The sequence below is a fragment of the Nyctereutes procyonoides genome, unplaced genomic scaffold (assembly GCF_905146905.1).
Source record: "Nyctereutes procyonoides isolate TBG_1078 unplaced genomic scaffold, NYPRO_anot_genome, whole genome shotgun sequence".
Taxonomy (NCBI): Eukaryota; Metazoa; Chordata; class Mammalia; order Carnivora; family Canidae; genus Nyctereutes; species Nyctereutes procyonoides.
In genome coordinates this window covers 64,805,197-64,827,674 of record NW_026575049.1, presented here as the reverse complement: position 1 = coordinate 64,827,674, position 22,478 = coordinate 64,805,197, and the positions used below count along the sequence as shown (strand labels likewise).

Below are 22,478 nucleotides of genomic sequence, written 5' to 3'. Positions count from 1 at the left end.
ACTTCTAGAAAAATGGTTATAAAATTTTGTTGTACTTATCTATGCACTTGCTTATAAGCTTTCCAAGGGTTGGAAACATGACTAATTAATCTTTACATCCATAGCTTGGCACTATGCTCAATGAGTATTTGATGAAAGAATTAATGCATGAAACGTGAGGTATAAAAGTACAAGTAATTATTCCATGAGCAGAAAAATCAATAGGGATGGTAACACAATCTAAATCTTCTCTCCATGAGTTTTCCACTTCTTTCATTATTTAGTATTTTTTAAAAGTTCCAAAATAACTGTTTGCATATGTGTTGATTGGCCTAATACTGAAAATATACAGGCTGCATTCTTTGGTGTATAAGCATACTTCTTTAAAAAATTAAAATCTTAACTAGCTTGTCTTTGACATTTTCCAAATATATCTAAAATGTCAGAGACAGCATTTGGGGCCTACAAATCTTTTGAGTGAAAGCCCAGGCCTTCAAATTGTGTGCCATTCACAGGTTTAAAATAGGAACATGTTCCATGTTGACTGTGAGCTATTTGGAGACTTTAAGAACATTAAAAGAGAATAATTTTATTTTAGGGAAGACTATTGGAAGATAGAAATTTTAAGAGACAACCTACATAATACCTGAATATTAAAATGCAAACACACAATATTATTACTCTCAAATCTGAGCGTCTCAGCAAGAATTCAAATGTAGTCTACGGTCTCCCAGATCTCTAAAAGAAGTCTGCCTGCATTTCTAATAAAAAAAAAAGCCCAACTTTTAACATCCATGAATGGGATATAATCATTTGCCAGTATAAAATATGAGAAATTTGTGGACAAAATATGCAAAGGTATGTTCATGTGCTGCAGATGAAACATTTGCAGTAAAAAGAGAAAAATAAGTTTGCAACAGTTTTTTTCAAGTCATAAGAAAAGATTGGTGTATCCAATTCCCTCTACATCATTTTCTAGCAAATTAGATTAATTGCATGATGTTTTGGAGAAAGGTATTAACATTATGATTTTTCCTTATATTCATATTCTAAATATCATTTTCATGTATGTTTGGAGGAAGAGTAGAAACATCGTTCTAGTTGATTTTTATGTAGTCAGATGGTGGAGGAAACACTGGAATTTACTGAGCAAATTCCTAAGATCAAGAAGTTTTTAGAATTTAAGAGATTTAACAAAACCTTAATTATTAGTCATTTTTTACTGAAATGACTAGATATTTGAATATACCAAATTTGAAAGTGCAGATAAGCAAAAAAGGATAGCTGCTTTGGTCAAAGAACTGTTAAATATTAAACTAGACACATAGACTGAGTAGAGGGTGAGTGAAGGTGCACTCATTTCCTGTGATTGAAGTTTTGCACTGCCAATTTTGAAGAACTATACAGAAGAGTACGGTGAACACAATTTCAAAGAGAGGTTCACTGATTTTCATAGATAAATGAATGCCACTTTTATTTTCTACCTAACTTTGGAGTACAAACCCCACAATATACCTAAATTGGGGTATCTCAGGGCACCTGGGTGGCTCAGATCGTTAAGCATCTGCCTTTGGCTCAGGTCATGATCCCGGCGTCCTGGGATCGAGTCCCCATGTTGGGCTTCCTGCTTAGTGAGGAATCTACTTTTTCCTCTGCACTTCCCCTCTGCTCGTAGTCTCTCTCTCTCTCAAATAAATAAATAAAATCTTTTAAAAAATAAATAAATTAGGGTATCTCAACCTTATTATGGAGGCTGTTTCAAAGTAGTGTATATTGACTGAGCATTTTCTCTATTCCAAGGACTCTACATGTATTTCCTCTTTCAAGAAAAACAGATTGAACTAATGGTAAACGATGTTCATACAAAAGATAAACTATACTCGTAATTTTAATGACAATTACACGAACTCCAGAATTATGTTGAAGTTGCTGCCAATGAGACCAAACCTTGAGCAACGTGTGGTTTTGCCTGATTCTGGGAAATATACTTTACTTCATGAAACTAGTATAAGCAGGTAGCTATTCTGATTATGTCCATAACATAGAATGGACATAGAATGTCCATAACTAATATAAGCAGGCAGCTATTCTGATTACGTACATAACATAGAATATAAAATAACAATGCCTATGAATTAGAAAGAAGTTTATTTCTCAATCACTTAAAAGAGGTCAAGAGATAGAAACCTGTGTTCTAGAAGCTATGTCAGCTCTATGGTCATTAAGGACACAGATTTCTTTGTATTTCTGATTCTACATTCACACATACCTTTTTAGGATTTCATTTTATCCCCACTGTTGACCTATTAGCTAGACCTGTTTGTTTTATTTTGATGGGTGTTCTAAGATTTAGAATGTACATTTTTTTTAAATTTATTTATTTATGATAGTCACAGAGAGAGAGAGAGAGAGAGAGAGAGGCAGAGACACAGGCAGAGGGAGAAGCAGGCTCCATGCACCGGGAGCCCGACGTGGGATTCGATCCCGGGTCTCCAGGATCGCGCCCTGGGCCAAAGGCAGGCGCCAAACCGCTGCGCCACCCAGGGATCCCTAAAATGTACATTTTTAATTTATCACAATTTACCTTCAAATAATAGTACATTTCACATACAATGTAAATTCTAACAATGTAATTCCATTTCTCCTTTCCATCCTTTGAACTATTATTGTCAAGCATTTTACTTCTACATATGTTATGAACTCTATAAAACAGTATCGTATTTTTGTTTAAGTAGTCAGTTATTTTTTTAAGAATTTCTATATGAGAGGGGCAAAGCCTTTTGTATTTACTTATATAGTTACCATTTCCAGGACTCTTCATTCTTTAATACAAACTCAAGCTTCTGTGTGTGTGTGTGTGTGTGTGTGTGTTTTAATGCTGAAAAAGTTGCTTTAACATTTCTTGTGGTGCAGTGTAACTGGCAACATTCTCTCAGCTTTTGCTTTCTTTAGCTTTCATTATTGAAAGATATTTTTTCTAAATATAGGATTCTATGTGACAGAATTTTTTTTCTTTCAGCACTTTTTTAAATGCCCTTTCATTGTCTTTTGACTTGCATAGTTTCTGATCAGAAGTTTATTGAATTTTCGTCTTTGTTTCTCTATACATAATGTGCCTTTCCTTCCACTGGCTGCTTTTGATATTTTCTTCTTACCGCAAGATTTCAACAGTTTGATGACGATGTCTTTTTTAGTGGTTTTTGAGTGCGTGTGCTTACCCTGCTTAGGGCTTATTGAACTTCTTGAATCTCTGGGTTTATAATTTTTGTCCAATTTTTAGCTATATTACTTCAAATATTTTTTCTGTCACCCTTTCTCACCTCTCTCTCATCTGGAACTCCAGTTGCACAAAAACTAGAAAACTTGGTATTATCCTACAGATCACTGAGGCAGTTTTTCATTTTTTTTTTCATTTTCATTGTTGTTTAATTTTTTTTAGTTTTTGGCTAGATTCTACTGCTATGTCTCCAAGTTTACTAATCTTTTCTTCAGAGTGTCTAACCTGCTTGAGTATTAATCTCACTCAGTGAAATTTTTATGTCCATTGAAATTCCATTCTTTTATATCTCTAATTTCTCTTTCAGTATATGGAGCATATTCATAATAACTTTTAATATTGTGCACTTTTTCATTTCTGGCTTTGTTTATGTTGACTGACTTTTCTCCTGGTTATAGATTACATTTTCCTATTTCTTTATATGTTCTAGGTCTCTTGCTAGTTCCTAGGCATTTTCATGATCTACCTGCCTACGCATTAAGTGCTGGTGTTCCCCAGGATGCTATTATTGATTCTTCCTTTTCTGATGTACATACTCCCTGTGGGTTATTTCATCCATTCCTATAATTTTGACTACCGTCTATATGATGGTATATTCCAACTGTATCTTCTGCTGTCCAGATCTTTCTTCAGAGCACTAGAGTCATATATATATAATATATGTATATATATAACTGCCTACTCCACTTCTTCACAGAGATGTCCATAATTATCTCAAACTCAACATATCCAAAGCGAATTCATCAAATTCCCCCTCAAAAGCTGTTCAATCTTCTGTATTTCCTGACTCAGTTAATGGAATCAATGGCTCATAAATCTCATCCTTCTCCTTCCTTGTAATACATATTATGGATCCCCCCCCCCCCCCCGCTTGCCAGCCTTCATTCTTCTTTTTCTGGGCAATCACCCCTGTGTTCATTGGGATATCCACACCTCCCCATCACAACTTGGGGGAATCTAACTCCTTTGGGGCTGGGGGCAGGGCATAGGTCTTTATCCTTAGATAATTAGTCTCATGTCATTCCCTGGTCATGCATAGAAAAATGAACCAGTTCTTGAGGCTGGTTCTGCGGAAAGGTAGTTTTCTCTCCTTTCTAAAACAGTTTTCAAAAATTTCTTTTTTTTTTTCTTTTCATGTACCTAGATGGTGAAACTTAAAACCACAGGAATTTCTTAAAACCACTGTCATTTGACCATAGGCTAATACTAAGGAAGGAAAAGCAATGAAACAAGAGAGAAACATGACATCTTTGAATTGTTGAATCATTCAGCTTTGAAGCCCACCTTTTCACTGGACTTTCTACCTAGACAGGTAATATTGATTGGTTAAGCCAGTTAGAGTCGGGTTTTTGCTGCTTGCAACCAAAAGCATCATAATTGATAACCTTCCTTCACCTTTTACCCCCAAACACAGGCAACTGCTCACTAGGTTCTATTAATTTTCTTTCTTAAATAGTGTCTGATTACCTTCAGTTTAGTCTCCTGCCACCGCTGATGCCTTAGTTCGGGCTCTTATCTTTTTTTAAATGCAGAAAATGCATTTCTAAAATACGTATCTTATGAAAATTTCATCTGCTTACAGTCCTGGCATGAGTTTCCATTGCTTCTAGAAAAGAGTCCACATTCCTTAGCATATTGTATAAGGTTCTTCATTCTTTTTCTGTGTCTTCTCTCACCACTCCTTCAATCCTGTTCTACCAACAATGCTGAACTCTGCCAAGCCAGAATACTGCACAGTCTCATGCCTCTAGCACTTTGCTCTTCCTGCCTTCCAACTCCACCCCCCATGCTCCCAACTCACTTCTCTCTTCCCCTCCTCCACCAAAATACTCAAAACACCCTAACTCACAGCCATCTTCAAGTTCAAATGTTCTTGGAAGCATCTGACCTTACTTGAGTCTGGGGCAGCTGTGCATTAGAGCACCTGGTGTGCTTTCCTGTTATAGTATTTATCACACTGAGTCCCTTTATTTACCTGTCTCCTCTATGCACAGCAAGCACTTTGAAAACAAGAAATGTTTCTTTTATATTTTTGCATCTCTATTTCCGAGAACCAACAAAGTATACTGGGACATAGTATATTAAATAAGTGTGTTTTTTCTTGAATGAATAATTATGTGGTCTACAAAAATAAGGATTTTTGATCTTGAGATTCTATTTGAAAACCTCTGTTTTTCTTCCACTACATGTTTTTCTGATTTATAAGCATTAATCTTTTTCTTCCAGGGTATGTATGGGTTTCCAGCTAGGCAGGGAAGGAATACAGGAGGCTGGGACAGGTTACCTTTAGACCTTTAGAGATCCAGTAACTGTGTCCTGCCTTTTACCACCCCCCTCCACCACCAATCCACACCTCGGTGCCTGCCTGTATGGGTGTAGACTTAGCTGACCAGCCCAACAGCATACTCAGACTTTGGTTCAGACTTCAGTTACTGCCAAATGAAAGTTTGCCAACATATGTACAGTAAACAATCTTCCACGTCCCACGCATCGTTTGAACTTATGTATATTTCTTTAAAAATCGTAGGCTTTAAAATAAACAAACCTGGGTCATTTTACGCTGAGCAAGTAAAAAAATACCAATATTAACCCTGAACTCTTTTACCTTTGCTGGTCTTAAAGTCTGATGTGACGAAGTGGAAAAAAAAATTAACAAGGTGATGTTCCTAATCGTTTTATCACTTCATTGTTAAGTTACTGGAAGCAACTACCTTTCTACAAGTCTTAGGTAAAAAAAAAAAAAAAAGTTGAATCTAAAGCAGAGAGGACTCTTTTGAGGGAAGGGAGGGGAAAATGGGTATCTGTGATTCGGAATTTTGAAAGAAAATTAAGTAGCAGGGAAATGCCAAAAAATATCGACAGGAAGTCCGACCTCACCGGGCACTTGTGAGTGGTGAAACTAGGAGCTGGGGGGGTGGAGCAAAGTAGGGAAGGAGTAGCTGGGGGCGGGATCCCTCGCCGTACCTTAGGACGAGAAGGGCCTTGTTCAGCCAGCAGCAGCGAGGAACGCGGTCCCTCCCTCCGAGTGTCGGTGACCATAGCAACAGTGGGGGCCGACCCTCTCGCCCTGAGCATGCGCAGTGCAGAGAGAGCCGGGAAGCCTCCACCGCCACGATGGAGCCCTCCGTTCCTTGCGTTGGAGGACTACAACTCCCAAGAGACCCCTCGGCGCCGCGTCACCGCCTCCCGCTGTGGCCCTGCCCCCCCCGTCCCGTCCCTCCTGCCCCGCCTTCCGGCTAGTCCCCTCCCCTCCCTCCGAGTGTGTGTCAGTGACCCAGAGGCGGTGTGAGGCGGAGGGACCGTCGGGGGGCGCCGCCGCGGCCGCCGCCTCCACCAGCAGCCGCAGCAGCCGCCGCCGCCGCCGCGCCGCGCGTTCGGGTTTGCCTCAGCCCTCCGGGAGCGCACCACAAAGCGGGCCCCGCGCCTCTGCGTGTGCCTGAGCGCGCGGCTCCTCGGCGCTCGGCTCCGCGGCCAACTTCCCTCGCGGGGCTCGGCCGGCTGGCGAGGGAGGCGGCGGCCGAACGCCGGGCTGTCGGCTCGCGCCGCTCGCGTACGCACGCTCGGCCCCCTCGCTCCGGCCCCCGGGGCCGTGCTGGGCTCGCGGCCGCCAGCGATCGTCCGGTGAGTGTGGCGGCGGCGGCGCGCGGGCGGGCGGGAGGGATGGTGACGGGGCCGGCCCGGCGCGCGGGCGAGGCGGGCGCGCAACTTCCTCAGCGGCGGCCCGGGGGGCCACCCGCGCCCGCTCTCCCTCCCCGCCCGCCCGCCTGCGCGCCCCCGCGCGCCCCCGCGCTCGACGCGGCCGGGAGCGGAGTTCGCGGCGCCCGCATCCCGCGCCCTCGCGGGAGGAAGCGCCTTTGTGAGGAGCCGGCCCGACGCGCCCTCCCCCTCCGCCCGGGAGCCCCGCGCCCCCCGCGCCCCCCGGCGCCGCGCCGCGCGGGCCGCGGGGAGGAGGAGGAGAGAAAGGAAAGAGAAACAAAGGGGGCGGTGGGCTCCTCTTTTGTTCGTGCGCATCTGCTAACTTCTTTCTCCTTCCTTACATAACGCAGACTTCCAAGTTAGTCATTCTTTTTATTGTTGTGATTCTTGTCATCGTCTCCGCGCGTCTCTCCGGCGTCTCCTTTCATCTCCGGATCTCAGAGCGTTCAAAGACACTGATTAATTACGCCTCTGTGTGTGTGTGTGTGTCTGTGTGTGTGTGTGTGTGTGTGTGTGTGTCTGTGTGTGTGTGTGGGGGGGGGGGTCTCCCCCCTCACGAAACGACGTTGATACGCCCGTTTTTCGTTCGGTGGGTAAACTGAGTCCCGGAAAGAGCCCTCTACCCGATGGACACTCTGGATCTGCCGCCGCGCGCCGAGGGTCTGAGGACCCGAAAAGGCTTTATGAGCCAGAACTCGTTCTCCAAAGGCGCCCCCGTGGAAAAGTTCAAGATGCTCCTTTTAGTTAACAGGTTAACTCAAGTCTAAAAGAAGTCTGGGTAAATTGTGAGGTAGCTCAGACAGCAATTCTGGTCGCATAGTATCTGAATCCTAAAACCTCAAAGGACTCGTGAGAAATGCCTCCCTGGAGCGTGGAGAAGCCTGCAAAATGCTACACTCCCCTCCCCACGTACTTTTAGTTTTGTACATTCAGGGGGTCTCATGAGGCAAGAGAGCAATGATGGGGGGCGGGAGGGCAGAGATGGTTTTGTTTTTGTTTTTGTTTTGTTTTAATGTAGATTTGACAGATTTTAATCACACACCAGGAAATGTGCCTTGGGTTTATCCACAGCCTTCCCATCGTGTAGTCCTCAGACAGTATGTTAGCAAATAATGGAGTGAGCATTTTATCCATAAGGTGCTGGCTGTGCCAAGGACTGAAGCTTTAAGTGTATGAAAAGGTCATCTGTCTGTTTTGGTTCAAAGGCTGTGTACTTTTCCTCCTCTGCGGAGTGTTATTTTGTTTTCGTAGCAGCTGATCTTTTGTTTCAGAAACTGGCTTTGTCTTTCTACATTGAATGTGTAGGGTAACTGAGAAGAGATGTAAGGTGATTTTTGTTTTGTTTTGTTTTTTGTTTGTTTGTTTTTAATCTGCATTGTAGTGTGGATTTAGATCTTTTGAATCGTGGAGAAGGTTCAGTTTTTCAGTTCTTCTGTTTCAGCCTATGATGTTTTCTTTTAAACAGGAAATGTTTCCTCGGAGCGATCAGATTTACATCTCTCAAAACATTGTCCTTTTATTGTACAAATGTATCGTACCAATTCCTTTTGTTTCCTTATTCGCACCAACAACCTCTTCTGGAGGAAAATGCGTAACTCTGAGGACAAGTTTATTCGTTTTGGTAGTTGAACCAAACTGGAGGGTACCAAAAATTTAAATCAAGCATCATTTCTAGTAGTTACTTTCTGAGTTGAATGTGATCAAAACTGTAGTAACAGTGAGTACTTTCACTTATCCGAATTCCTCTTGAATTCACCTTTGTATAATATCGTTGTCCCCCCCCCACCCACACATTTTAGATTCTGGTGGTTCCATCAGAAAAGGAAAAGTGAGACATTTGTTATTTTCATATTTCTCTCCAGTCCTCTAACCTGTCCCCTTCCTGTAGTATGTTTAAAGAGATCTTGAGTTTAAAACAAACATTTGGAAGTAGAACAGTTAAGTGTTTGGAAAGTTGCATGTAGTGGAGTGGTTTTTTATGCCTCATCTAATATATTTACACCTTTTAAAGAGAAAAGTGTCACCTAGGTTTTTATTAATGTGTTAGAGATGTTGTAATGCAATAATAGCAGTATTTGTCGACTTAAAAAAAAAAAAAAGCTAGAAATTGTGCCTGAATGACAGTTTTGGGGTAAAGGGGAAGAATCTGTGCTCTCCTTAAAATTGTCATTTAGGTGACCTTGCAGTTTTTTGGTTATATTGAACTTTTCCTGTAGCTTTTCAAACCGGAGATATTTGTACTCAAAGGAAACTACTAACACAACATCTTTGCTCAATCACTAGAGTCCAAAGGCAGAAGTTAGTGTTGACTGGCAAAGGCTGGCACCGCAGGTTTCCTGATGTCTTTGGGACTGCTTAAAGAAATGACTGAAAAGCACAGATCAAGGAACTAAGTCTAATACAGCAAATGCTAGTCAGGCATGTTTCAAGGGGAAGCCTCTGTATGTTGCTGTTTGACTTCATTTCAGCTTCTTTTCAGGTTGTAATAATGTCACTGATATGTTCAGAGTCTTGTCATTCAGAATATGTCTTACTGTTGTTGTCCAATGGGTCAGATGAGAAGGACTATAGTAATCCTGCTTGTGAACAACTGTTTGCAGACGGAAAATTCTGGAGCTGATAAAGATTTTGAGCCCAGGCTTAGAATTGAAAATTGTTTTTCTAACATTCTTACATATATACATCTTACCATTCCACATCAATATAGACCTAGCCTAGTATTTATTAAATCAGAAGGATTTCTGTGGATAATTTTATTACATATATTTTAACTATACAGTATATAATATATTAAAATTTCAAAATGACAGGTATATTTGATGGCACTAAGATAGTTCCAGGAGTTTCTTTGGAAAAATCAGTTATTCCAAAAGTTGCATTTATGCCATTTAATTGAAGAGAATGAAACAAGTTTAAGAGCCAGAGGAAAGAAGGAGGAGGAAAATCAACAGAAAAGGAAACCTGATGAAGATGTTTTTAAAGAGTACAATATAAAAGATTCCTGGCAACATTATATAAGGGACAAAATTCTAGCTAAAGTCTATAAACAGTGAATTCCACTTAGCACTTTCTGTTTATAGATTTCTAGCCATCTTTTCCAGATTCTCTCTAAATATATTACACAGGAAAAGTAAACAGAAATCATTCTTTCAAGGGATTTGGGGATTTTTGTTGAGATTTTTTTTTTTATTTTTTTATTTTTTTTACACATGTGGTAAGTGGGGGAGGATTATCATTGCTTTTCCTTAAGTTTGACCTCTGGCAGAGAAGATGTTCCCCACGCTAATGTGTGGGAACCTCAGAACAAGAAATATTGACCACTGAAAGAACTAGATATGTCAAGTTATGCCACTAGCTTTTTTCTTACATTATGTCGAAAGACCACTTCTAATTTTCCTGCCAAAGGTTGAAAATAATTGCCTCACGTGTTACGCTTAGTAGGTCTTACATAATTTCTGTTGTTGCTGAATTAATTTGCAAGTATTAAAGAAGGAAGCATGTGATTTCTTGAGAGAATATCAAGGAATTTGTGAGATTTTTTTCCTTTTTAAATAGAAATAAGTATCAAAAAATATGAACATCAGATTGGAGGCTTTCAATTATCATAGCTTCCTTCTGAAGTAAACTTAAAGGAAAAGAGCTTTGTCAAGTAATTTAAGAGAAATGAATTGTAAATGAGTCTAAGAAGATGTGATTATTTTTTTCAGAATGTGTACACGATGCTTTATTTTCATTTTTTGTTTTGTTTTTGCTGCAGTAAATTCTGTTTTAGAGAATAGAACTCTACATGGTATTCCTCGTGTTACCCCTGTAAAACTTTAATACACCTCAAAATGCTGTTTACAGGAAAATAGAATATGTTGCTGTTGCCTGTAAATTGGAAAATTTGGACATTTGTCATTCCCCACTTAATCTTGACTATTCATGTAGTTTAAAAAAAAGTTCTAAATTCAATACACATGTGATTTACTTCCTTTTCAAAGAATTTATTACTGATTTTTCTTTTATAATGAACCCCTTGGGATGTTGCTAATTCTAAAAATACGTATTACCCCTAGTTTCCCACCATCTTCTGCAGTTTCTGTTTCTATCATTTTTTGGCTGCAATTTGCTTTCTCCCCTAAATTGTCTAAAATAAGCTAGGAAATGTTTATGCATACTTGACAGGAAATACAGTCAGTTATTTATTATGCTAAACTTCTGCTAAATTTCAACATACAGGGTGAATTGAATCTGTTTTGGTGATAGAAGTACGCTTACTTTGAAGAGGGGGAGATAAAGCAGGGATAGTGAATAGATTTCACCTTGGGTACCAAATCTGGTTACTTGGTGGGGGCTCCCTGTACTATATTTAGAAAACTGGTAGTCCCAGTTCAGACTCAGTAGGAAAGGATATGGTGATGGGCAGTTTGTTTGTTTGTTTGTTTGTTTGTTTATTTATTTATTTATTTATTTATGATAGTCACACACAGAGAGAGAGAGAGAGGCAGAGACATAGGCAGAGGGAGAAGCAGGCTCCATGCACTGGGAGCCCGACGTGGGATTCGATCCCAGGTCTCCAGGATCGGGCCCTGGGCCAAAGGCAGGCACCAAACCGCTGCGCCACCCAGGGATCCCATGATGGGCAGTTTCTGCTATTGGGTGGGCAATGGACTTTTGTCATGAATGCCAAATATTCATTCATTAAGTATTTATTGGATGTCTTTTATGTGTCAGGCACTCATATAGTCATACAGACTAAAACTAAAAGCTCTGCTTTATGGTGTTTACATTCTAATAACAAACACAGGCAATAAAATAAAGTATTTCATGTTTTAAGGAGAAATGACCTCATTTCTTCAGGAAGTAAATAACAAGAAATAAGAAAAGGAGAGGAAGCTCTAAGATTTAAAGAGACTTCAGAAGCATATCCACCAAATGCAATGTATAGACCTTAGTTAGATCCTGCTTTGAGCAAAACTAAATATAAAAAGATGTTTATGAAAAATTGGCGAAATTTGGACATTGGATGTCTGATTAAAAGAAATTGTTAATTTTTGTAGGTGTGATAATGTACTATGAGTTTTAAACAAGAGTCCTTTTAGAGTCTAACGTATTTATGAATTAAAATGTCATGTCTGGATTATTGCTCTAAAATAATTTGGACAGGAGAGGAGCATAGATGAAACAAGATTGGCCATATATTGATAATTGTCAATGGTAGATGATGCATACCTTAGATTTCTCATATTCTCTCTACTTTTGTATATGTTTGAAATTTCTGTAATGAACACTTTTACACACACACACAAGAAAATAAAGCAGAGAAGGGGAAGAAGGAACAGGTGGGTTGTAATAGGAGGAGGATGCAGAATAGACCTCATTGAGAAGGTATTTGAGTGAAGACTTGAAGGAAGGAGGTGAAGGAGTAAGCCTTGCAGATAATCCTGGGACAGGACACAGGCGAAGAAAACAGCAAGTATGATGGCTCTGAGGTAGAGAATCTTGACTAGAATACAAGAAACTATAAGACAAATGTGGCTGGGTTAGAGTGAAGGAACAGCAGATTGGATAAGAAAGGTAAAGGGAGGGCTGGGACACCAGATTTTATAGGGCCTGGGTGGTTATCCATCTTGCTTTAAAGTAAGGACATTTATTTTATACATTTAACTAAAATAAGTCTACTTTGGTCACCCTGGAAGCTATATACTTATTTCAAGGATACTAGCATTACTCAAAATATTTTTGGAACTACCTTTTTTTGGTAATTGCCTTGTAAGCCAGTTTAGGAGCCACACATGAAAATAGCTCAGTACCTTATATTTGCTCCTTGTTTTTAAGGAAAAAGAGGGTATTAGCCATATGACATCTCATTTCATTTATCAGATATGACTCAAAAAGAATTTGGGACAGAAAGAAAATAGGAAATAACTTCAGGCTGTTTCTAAAATCCATATCCACTCTGAGAAGGCAATTACTATTTTTAAAAATCAGATCTACCCATAGACTGAAAAGGAGTTTTATTAATGTTGTGGACAATTGCAGCATCATTTGGAATAAGGATCTAACTTCTGAGAATGACTAATACGGAAGAGACTATTATACTCATTTAGATATTTAGGTTTTGTCTGATGCATTAAAACGTATACACACAAAGCTGTGCACACTTCTTAAAAATTAAGTACTCAAGACCATCATTGCAGATAAGTTTTGTGTTATGCATTCAAGACTGAAGAGATGGCATTTATAATGTAATGAAGTTGTATAACTTTCTTGTTGCTATGGCATACACTTGGGGAATTGAAAGACTAACACACATTTAGTGTTTGAGACTAATCTGGCTCTCAGGTCTTAAATTCATGCTTCAATTCTCAGATTAGTGGTTGCTTCCAGAACATGATGATTTGCCATAATAGAGAACTGTGTTTAAATCTTTATTATTATAGAAAAATTGATCTCATCTTCCAAATATTTGAAAGGCCCCCTCAAAAAAAAACCCTCCATGAATATAGATTTTTAAAATCTATTCATAGAACGATATACATTTGGAGATGACTAGTTTCAAATGATTTTGCACTAAATGATTTAAATGATAAATGATTTTCATTTTTTGTAAGGATAAGTTTTTCAACCTGAGAAACTAAACTTATTTCAGGGATTTTTACTTTGTCAATAACATTGAATTAAAAAAATTTTTTTCTAGTTAATTACACATAATAGAAGAGCACAATGGTTTTGTATTTTTAATCAATAATATGTAGGATTTAATGGCATTAAGTAGAATTTGTGACCTTTATTATATAAATTGCAGGGGTGCCTGGCTGACTCAGTCAGTAGAGCATGCGACTTTTGATCTTGGGGTTAAGTTTGAGCCCCGTGGTGGGTGTAGAGATTACTTAAAAAAAATAAAATCTTAAAAAAAGTAATAATAAAATATTGCATAAAGTGACCACTAAGAATATAAATAATAAAATAAATTGCATAAAGTGACCACTAAGAATATAAGTATGGATCAGTATAAGGAATATTTGACAAAGCTCCCTGTTTTAAACATTTTTATAAAATTCTTTAATTTTTTAAATTCAGTCAGAGTTTTTGGTCCTTTTAGTGTGTGTGTGTGTGTGTGTGTGTGTGTGTACACACACACACATATATATGTATATGCAGAGGTTTACATATAGATAGAACCTTTTTTCATACTATCAGGATTTGGATGCTATGCTGGATTATGTAATGTATTTTAAACACTAGCCTATTGGCCTGGAACAGAGAACCCATGTTTAATTCGTGGGCTTTCCATTATCTCTGAAGGTCTTTACAAACTATCTTTGATTGCTCTGTAAAATGCAATAAAAAGAATAATAGTTTTTCATGAAAGACTTTGAAATTCTATGGTGGGACCATTCTGATGTGTGGCTCATTTTAGAACTAGCTTTCAGTCTGTTGATTTGGTGGTAGGATTACGAATCTGTTTTTATTTCCATTTTTGTGGAATAAATAAATAGCTTATAATGGAGGAGGAAGAGAAAGAGGGGGAGGGGAAGAGAAGGAAGGAAAGAAAAAAATTGGCTCTCACAAAATAGTAAACTTGACCATGGATAAGTCTGGTAAGTTGGATCTGCTTAAGTGTCCATAACTTAATGAGCTAAGACTCAATTTATTAAATAGAAAATAGTAATAATAATAATACAGCTTCCATTTCAAGAAAAAAACTTGCTTTGCAAAAGGGACATCTTAAATTTCATGTTGACTTAAACTTTGTGACCATGATAAAGCCTGTATTTATTTTGGGAAATAATAGCAATGATGATAATAATGTTAATAATGATGGTGATAATAAGTAACACTAATGAAGAATTATTTGAAAATTCACTCTCTAGGAGTGCCAGGGTGGCTCAGTAGGTTAAGCGTCTGACTCTTGATTTTGTCTCAGGTCATGATCTCATGGTCATGAGATCAAGCCCTGAGTCTGGGCTCCATGCTCAGTGAGGAGTCTGCTTGTCTCTGTCTCTCTCTCATTCTCTCCCCCCTCTCTCCCCGTCTCTCTCCCTTTCACCCCTCTCCCTCCCTCTGCTCCACCCCCTGCTCATGCATGCACATGCACTTGCAAGCTCTCTCTCTCTCTCTCAACTAAATAAACCTTTAAAAAAAAAATTCACTCTATTACTTAAACTCTGTAGGTTTTTGCTGCATCAGGTTCCAGGATTTTCTTTTCAACTTGCGCTTTGAAAGGTATTTGTATTCCACATCTCTGTAGCTCTCACTTCATCTCTCTCTCATCTCTTCATTTTTGTCACTGGCTCTGTTTATGCCCCTTTGCTTGCTTTAGTGCCTATTGCCCTTCCACCATGTTTTCTACATGCCTGCTATTTTTTATACTTGGAGAGTGGGCTTGGAATGAATGAAGGGCCTTAAAGTAGTAACAGGTAGATGACAGATATAACATCTGTCCTATTTGTGTCTTTTACCTGCTTACCTTCTTTTTTACCTTTTCTTGCCACCCATTTTTTGGTGTGTGTTCTAGAGGAGAGATGGTATATTCTATCAGTTAGGCTCTAAGAGATAACTCTGTGACCCAAAGGATACAGTATTTTTTAACTGAATAATATAGGAAATAGTAGTAAACTCATTGATTTGAAAGCCTCATGAGTTAGTTCTGCATCCATCCAGAATGAAACCTAAACTAGCAAAATTTGACAGAATTAACAGCCTCGTAGAATTTCAAACACCATTTTCAACTCTTGGTGTATGTTGTCTTTTCTAAAAACATCAATCAGGGACTTCACCATCACTGTAATAATGGTTAATCATAAATGGCCTTGGAAAAAAACTGTCCGGACTTCTGATAAGGTGCTTTTTTGACAATTAAGAGGAAAGGGTAGAAAGATCAGTAATGTGGTAAAGAAGTTTATAACTTCTTCATCCTTTCATGGAATAAATTATAAGATGACTGGCCCTGATTTTTTTGCTGGTTAGATGCTCATTGTAGTGTGCAGCCTGTCAATTGGCTTAATCTTTAGAAGGCCTCATAAAGTTTAATTTTATTTTTTAACGATAACTGAAGACAACTGGAGGTATTTTGTTGGTTCCTCAAAACCTGAGTGTTGGATTCCTGGGTTTTGGCAGATGATACCCACAGTACTTCATGTTCCTCTGGGTCTATGCCAGATTTAATGAACTGCATGTACTAGAAGCACTAAAAGCTGATTTTCTTTAATTTAGACTACTGTTAACATAATGGATTTTTCTTTCATTTGTTTCTTACTACTATTCTTTAAATTTGACAAAGGACCAAAACATCCAAATTACAAAACTAATTACGTTTATCTTTTGTGAGAAATGTGTTAAATGTGTGTTTGTTTCATAAAGTAGTGGTTGCTTCTAATTAGAAACCACAGTAATATAGACAAACTTCATGTATCTGAAAGTTTTTTAGATTTACTTAACTGCTTTACTGTAATTTTCATTTAAAATGGCATGATTGGGATCCCTGGGTGGCGCAGCGGTTTGGCGCCTGCCTTTGGCCCAGGGCGCGATCCTGGAGACCGGGGATCGAATCCCACGTCGGGCTCCCGGTGCATGGAGCCTGCTTCTCCCTCTGCCTATGTCTCTGCCTCTCTCTCTCTGTGTGTGTGTGTGTGTGTGTGTGTGTGTAACTATCATAAATAAATAAAAAAAATTTAAAATGGCATGATTCAGTCTCTGAACTAAGTCTGAACTAAGTTCACCAAAGGAGCAATGAATTTTGAGTTTTGCTCTTGAACTGTTCAGTCTAGATCATGTATGTGACTTCAGTGACACCAGACCTTTTTTAAAAAATTCATAACGTATAGTTAACAAAAAGAAATTCACATTTTGTTAAAACTCCTTGGTTGTGTCTCTTTTAGAAATGGTATACCAATTTATTTGTATGTAGTTGAGCTCTTAAAGACCAGTCTTTAAAGGCTTTAGCCAGAATTTGCCTCCTGAAGCTGCCTTTAAAATGGCTTCCAAAAAGGATTTGCTGGATTTCAGAACTGAGTAGGCTGTTAATGATTCAATATGCCCCCTCATTCTCCTCCTACTTCTTAAATTGAAAGCTCTTTCGTAGCATCTAGGTGCCCTGAGTCATCATGGCTAAACTCTAAAGAAGAATTGTCACATGGAAAAACTCACCATGAAGTAAAATTGTCAGAAAACAATCTGAGTCAGAGATCATTCATTGATCACAATGATACAACCTAGAGATTGTGGGCTTCATTTAAAACTTTGAAGGTACTTACATGTATGTCTTTGTTATAGGACTTATTGAAGACTTGTTTATTCTCAGTTAAATTTTAATTGGTTGATTTTTGCTATTACATGAAAAGGTTTTTATATTTTTTTATTGAATAAATGTATCAGAGAGGAAAAGCAGGATAAAAACCAGTATACCAGAAGTCATGAGACCTGGAGTTCTGATCCATTTATTTAGTGAGTGCCTCATATATTTCATTTAACCTCTCTAGGTCTTAACTTTCCTTATCTTTACAAGGTTAGCAACTCTATGATAGCCCTCTTTGGAACCAACCCATGCAGATATACATAATACCTGACCCCTTTTTTGGTACTGTATTGTCAGCAGCTAGATAGTTGGCATTCTAGATGAAATCTGTCATCTCTTCCAACTCCACAATTCCATGATTTTAAATGACTTGCCAGTAGAAAGTTTTTTTTTTTTTGAGTCTTTACTGTTTTTTTCACATTGAACAGAGTTGGAGAGATGGTAATTCACTTATTCTGTGAATTAAGAATTCTTTGTGGTCAGAGATAGCATGTTTGTATTTCATGTAGTACCATAGACTGAATGTTTGTATCCCCCACAAAATTCACGTATTAAAACCTAATTCCTAATACGATGGTATTTGGAGGGAGGACTTCTGGGAGGGGATTCCGTCATGAGGGCAGAGCCTTCATGAATGAGATTGATGACCTTATAAAAGACCTTAGATATCCCTCACTCCTTCTGCCAATGTAAGGATACTGTGAAAAGATGACCATCTATGAGCCAGCAAGAGAGCCCTCCTCATCACCTAATCTGCCAGTGTTGATCTTGGACTTCCCAGTCTTCAGTACTGTGAGACATAAATCTGTTTTTTATAAGCCATCCAGTCTATGGTATTCTGTTAGAATATCCCCAATGGGCAAAGACATATCGTGATGTTAAAAACAAATATTGGAAGGGGCACCTGGGTGGCTCAGTTGGTTAAGCGTCCGGCTCTTGGTTTCAGCTCAGGTTATGATCTCAGGGTCCTGAGATCTAGCTTGGCTCTGTGCTCAGCAGTGAGTCCATTTCTTGCCCTTTCTCTCTGCCCCTCCCCCTGCTCATGCTATTTCTCCTCCGTCCCCTCAAAATAAATAAATCTTTTTTTTTTTTTATAGGTTTTTTTTTTAACTTTTATTTTTTTATGATAGTCACAGAGAGAGAGAGGCAGAGACACAGGCAGAGGGAGAAGCAGGCTCCATGCACCGGGAGCCCGATGTGGGATTCGATCCCGGGTCTCCAGGATCGCGCCCTGGGCCAAAGGCAGGCGCCAAACCGCTGCGCCACCCAGGGATCCCTAAATAAATCTTAAAGAAAAAAAAACTGGAGAAAATTCATGGGAACATTTAAAATTCCAAGTGGAGTGGAAGCATTTAAAATGGTTAGTGGAAAAAAAAATTTTTAATTAAAAAAAATAAAATGGTTAGTGGTGACTTGATTTAAACTCATTTCAACTCCTAAATGTTTCAATGGCAAAACATCAGGTTACTGAGATTCAAAGTGATGTGTCTATTTGAAGGGCACATGGTGAAGCAGAATGAATACTAGCCTGAGAGTCAAGAGGCCTGACTTTTAGCTCTGCAAACTGTTTTTTAACCTGGTTGGTATCTTCGTCTAGGTAGTAGGATCAGACCATTGCTTCTCAGACATTAATGTATTATGCAGATTATTTGGGAATCATACTAAGATGCATTTTCTGATTCCATAAGTCCAGATGAGCCTTGAGATTCTACAGTTTTAACAAGCTCTCAAATGTGTTACTGCTGTATACCATGGAACATATTTTAGAAAAGTGTTACGATGGTTTGATGTTCTTCTGGCTGGGTCTTTAAATCTTAACTCCACTTCTTTTTCTCAGACTCTTTCACATGAAATTTCATTAAACTTGTTTTTGAAGCCTCGTTTCTCTAGGTTCATTCCCTATCTTTTCAGTCTGATAGCTCCTTTAGTTTTGCTGTTTTTCACTTTCCAGAACCAACTTCATAGATGGTCATTCAAGTTAGAATAATAATAGGTAAGGTAGTATTCAAAGAGGCTTTGATAGGGACGCCTGGGTGGCTCAGCGGTTGAGCGTCTGCCTGGGGCTCTGGGGTGTGATCCTGAGGACCTGGGATAGAGTCCCACATCGGGCTTCCTGCATGGAGCCTACTTCTCCCTCTGCCTATGTCGCTGCCTCTCTCTCTCTCTCTCTGTGTGTGTGTGTGTGTGTGTGTCTCTCATGAATAAATAAATAAAATATTTTTAAGAGGCTTTGATATAAAGAAAACTGGATTTAAATCCTTCCACCACTGATTAACAGCTCTATTGCCTTGGGCAGTTGACTTACTTAATCTTGTTGAGAGGAATAGAAATAATACATAAAACCCTCAGCACAATGTCAAGCATAACGTAGGTGATCAAAAATTGACAGTTGTTTTTATTCATACTGGAGTCTTGATTTGTAGAAGTGGAAAAAGAGAGGAAAAGAACTGTTCCCCAACCCAGGATCTGTGTGCCACATTTAAGTTTTCAAGTGCCCACTAGACCTATTAATCCATTTTCTTCAGACTTAGCGTTGTCAAGAAGCTATCTTCATTCTTTCAATATCTGTTCTGTCTCCTTCAATCCTGGTGGAAGTTAAGGTTTCACTATACATTGCCCAAGCCAGGAACTTGTCAGTTGTGCCTTGATTTCTCAAGTACTGCTTTTCTCTTTCCTCATTTCTACATTCCCTTTGCCTGGCTCTTTATCTTTTCACCTGGGCTCTTTTTATCTGATTTTGTTGGTTCTAGTCTCCTCATGTTTTTCACATCCTCCTCTTCCTCCTCACATATCCTCCATAGTGCTTTCAAAGTTATTTTCCTAAAAAATGTGTGTGTGTTTTGTTTGTTTGTTTTTTTACAACCAGTCTGTCTTGAATACTTCTATTGTACAGGCACTGAGTATGTGGTGAGAGGACAGGATGAGACAGTTCCTAATTAAAATCACAGACTAGGAAGGAGAGTAGATATTAAAAACAAGTAAATATACAAATAAATGCAGAACTGGGTGCTGAGAGAGAATACCAGATGGGAACCTGATATTGTATATTGGATGATCAGAGAACACTTTCTAAGGAATTAACATTTAAGCTACTGTCTCCAGAAAGAGGAGCCAGCTAGGCAAAGAGCAGAATATCATTCTAAGTTGAGGGTACAGCATGAGCAAAGACGCTGAGTATGTTTTAAAAGTGAAATGGTAGGACATCGTGGCAGACAATATAGAAAATGAGGGAGAAGGAGCTATTAAGGATTTCCAGGTTTCTGGTATGAGCAATTACTGGGTTTAAGTGGTGCCATTTATGGAAATAGATTAGGGATGGGATACCTTAGAGCAAGGGACAGAATCATGAATCTAGTTTGTCAGGCTAAGGAGTCTGAAAAAAAACATAGTTATGTTAGTCCATTCTGGGTCTCCCATTTCCTATAAGATCTGTTCTACGTAGTATAGCCTGTTAAGCATCTGACTCTTGGTTTCAGCTCAGGTCATGATCTCAGGGTGGTGAGATCAAGTTCTGTGCTTAGGGTGGAGTCTGCTTAAGACTATCCCCTTCTCCCTCTGCCTGGCCCCCACGTCCACTCCTCCACCCTCTGCTTGTGTATGCGTGCACTCTCTCTCTGTCTCAGATAAATAAATACATCTTTTTTCTATTTTTTAAAGATCTGCTCCAAATTCTATCTTGGCTTATAAAGTCCTTATAAGGACTCATCCCTCATCTACCTCTAGCTTCTCTCACTTCCTTCCTTTCATTACTGTACATAAGTCATAATGAAATTCTCATTGTTTTCAAAACAGTTTTGAACTTTTGCATATGCTATTACATAGAATAAACATCTCTCATTGAGGACTTTCATCCTTCAAAGCCCATCTTGAATTTTATTCTTCTATAGAATTTTCTCCAACTTCTCCATGTTTTGGTTAGGGTCTCTCTCTCTCTCTCTTTTTTCTTCTTTTTTTTTTTTTAACATTTTACTGTCATTGATTAACATTCGGCTAATACTGTTGTTATAGCACCGATCACATTATATTAGAATTTCTCTTTTGACATATCTGGACACATTTTGCTAATTTGTGAGCTGTGTGAATCCAGAGATCTTAGTTTATTTGTGTTCCAGGGATCCAGTGCATAGGAGCTGCTCAGAAAAATGAAGGAGTGGATATGTTTCTTGTATAAAGCAGTCTGACCCTACTGCCGTAACTGGGATGAGTATTATTTGCTTCTATAGGGCCCAGACACTACTTTTACCATATTACATTGGCATTAAATTGTTTTACATACATTTCTTAAGGACAAGAACTGAGTCTTGGTTTTCCTTGTTTATCTAGTGTCCAATACTGTGCATAATTACAATCAGGAAGATTCCAGTGACTATAGTTTCATTGTGGAATATCTCACCATTACAGCCTTCCTTGGATGGGCAATATGGAGGCTGGAGGGAGGAAGAAGGGAGACTCAATTATCAACATATCTCCAGTGTTTGCTTGCTGTTCTTGATAAAAAAGATACATAATTGTGTTTAAAATAAAATGAAATCCCATTATTCCTTTGAAATAGCTATGGAGATCACTTGCTATCTCCATATTACTAAATTGAGTGATACTTTTTTCAATATTTATCTTACTTGACTTCTAGGGACATTTGACATTGCTGACTAATTCCTACTTTTTTAAGCATTCTTCACTTCCAGGATACTATATACCATGGATCAGCAGTTTCATGCTGTTGCTTTTTAAAATCTCCTTCAGGAGGTGCTACTTCTTTCAGATTCCTAAATTTTTGAACTCCTCAAGGCTTAATCTTAGGCTTTCTTCTCATACTCTATACTCATTCCCTAGGTAATTTCATCTGTATATCAAAGACTTCCAGGCTTATATTTCCAGCCCAAGCTCCAGACCTGTATATACAATTGCTTCTAATGTCCATGGATATCTCAAAGGTACCTCAAATTCCCATGCTCAGTGGCAAATTTATGGGAGCCTCAAAGTCCCTGGCTACAGAAGGTTTGAAGAGTGATTTATTACTCTTCATAAAAATTAATTTCCAGGGTTGTTGTTCTCCCCCACCAAATTCTCTTTAGCAACTGACAATATAAATATCCAAGTAAAAAGGAATCAGCTATCAAAAGAGCTATAACAGTAATTCTTTATTGAAATACTACAATGTGCTAGGTACTTGGTTTAATTCTCAAAACACCTCTTTTGGGGTTAGTAATATTATATTATTGAAAGGTAATAGACTGTTATGTT

At 38.7% G+C, this 22,478-nt stretch overlaps 1 protein-coding gene and 1 long non-coding RNA gene across 6 annotated transcripts in view; one reads left to right on the top strand and one right to left on the bottom strand.

Moving 5' to 3' along the window:
- The window catches only part of LOC129511424 (uncharacterized), a 95,808-nt gene extending 89,512 nt beyond the window's left edge, over positions 1-6,296 (bottom strand). For 2 of the 3 annotated variants that reach the window (XR_008664818.1, XR_008664819.1), the window contains exon 1: positions 4,724-5,021. This is a non-coding gene — a long non-coding RNA (uncharacterized LOC129511424). Of the gene's footprint in view, positions 1-4,723; positions 5,022-6,220 lie in introns of those variants that run through there. The other variant, XR_008664820.1, reaches the window with a different exon arrangement.
- A 245-nt stretch (positions 6,297-6,541) lies between these two features.
- Positions 6,542-22,478, top strand: part of PELI1 (pellino E3 ubiquitin protein ligase 1) — a 58,980-nt gene continuing 43,043 nt past the window's right edge. The window contains exon 1 of one of the 3 annotated variants that reach the window (XM_055328055.1): positions 6,542-6,877. The gene's annotated coding sequence lies outside the window, so the exon portion shown is untranslated. Of the gene's footprint in view, positions 6,878-7,442; positions 7,704-22,478 lie in introns of those variants that run through there. The other 2 variants (XM_055328056.1, XM_055328057.1) reach the window with 2 other exon arrangements.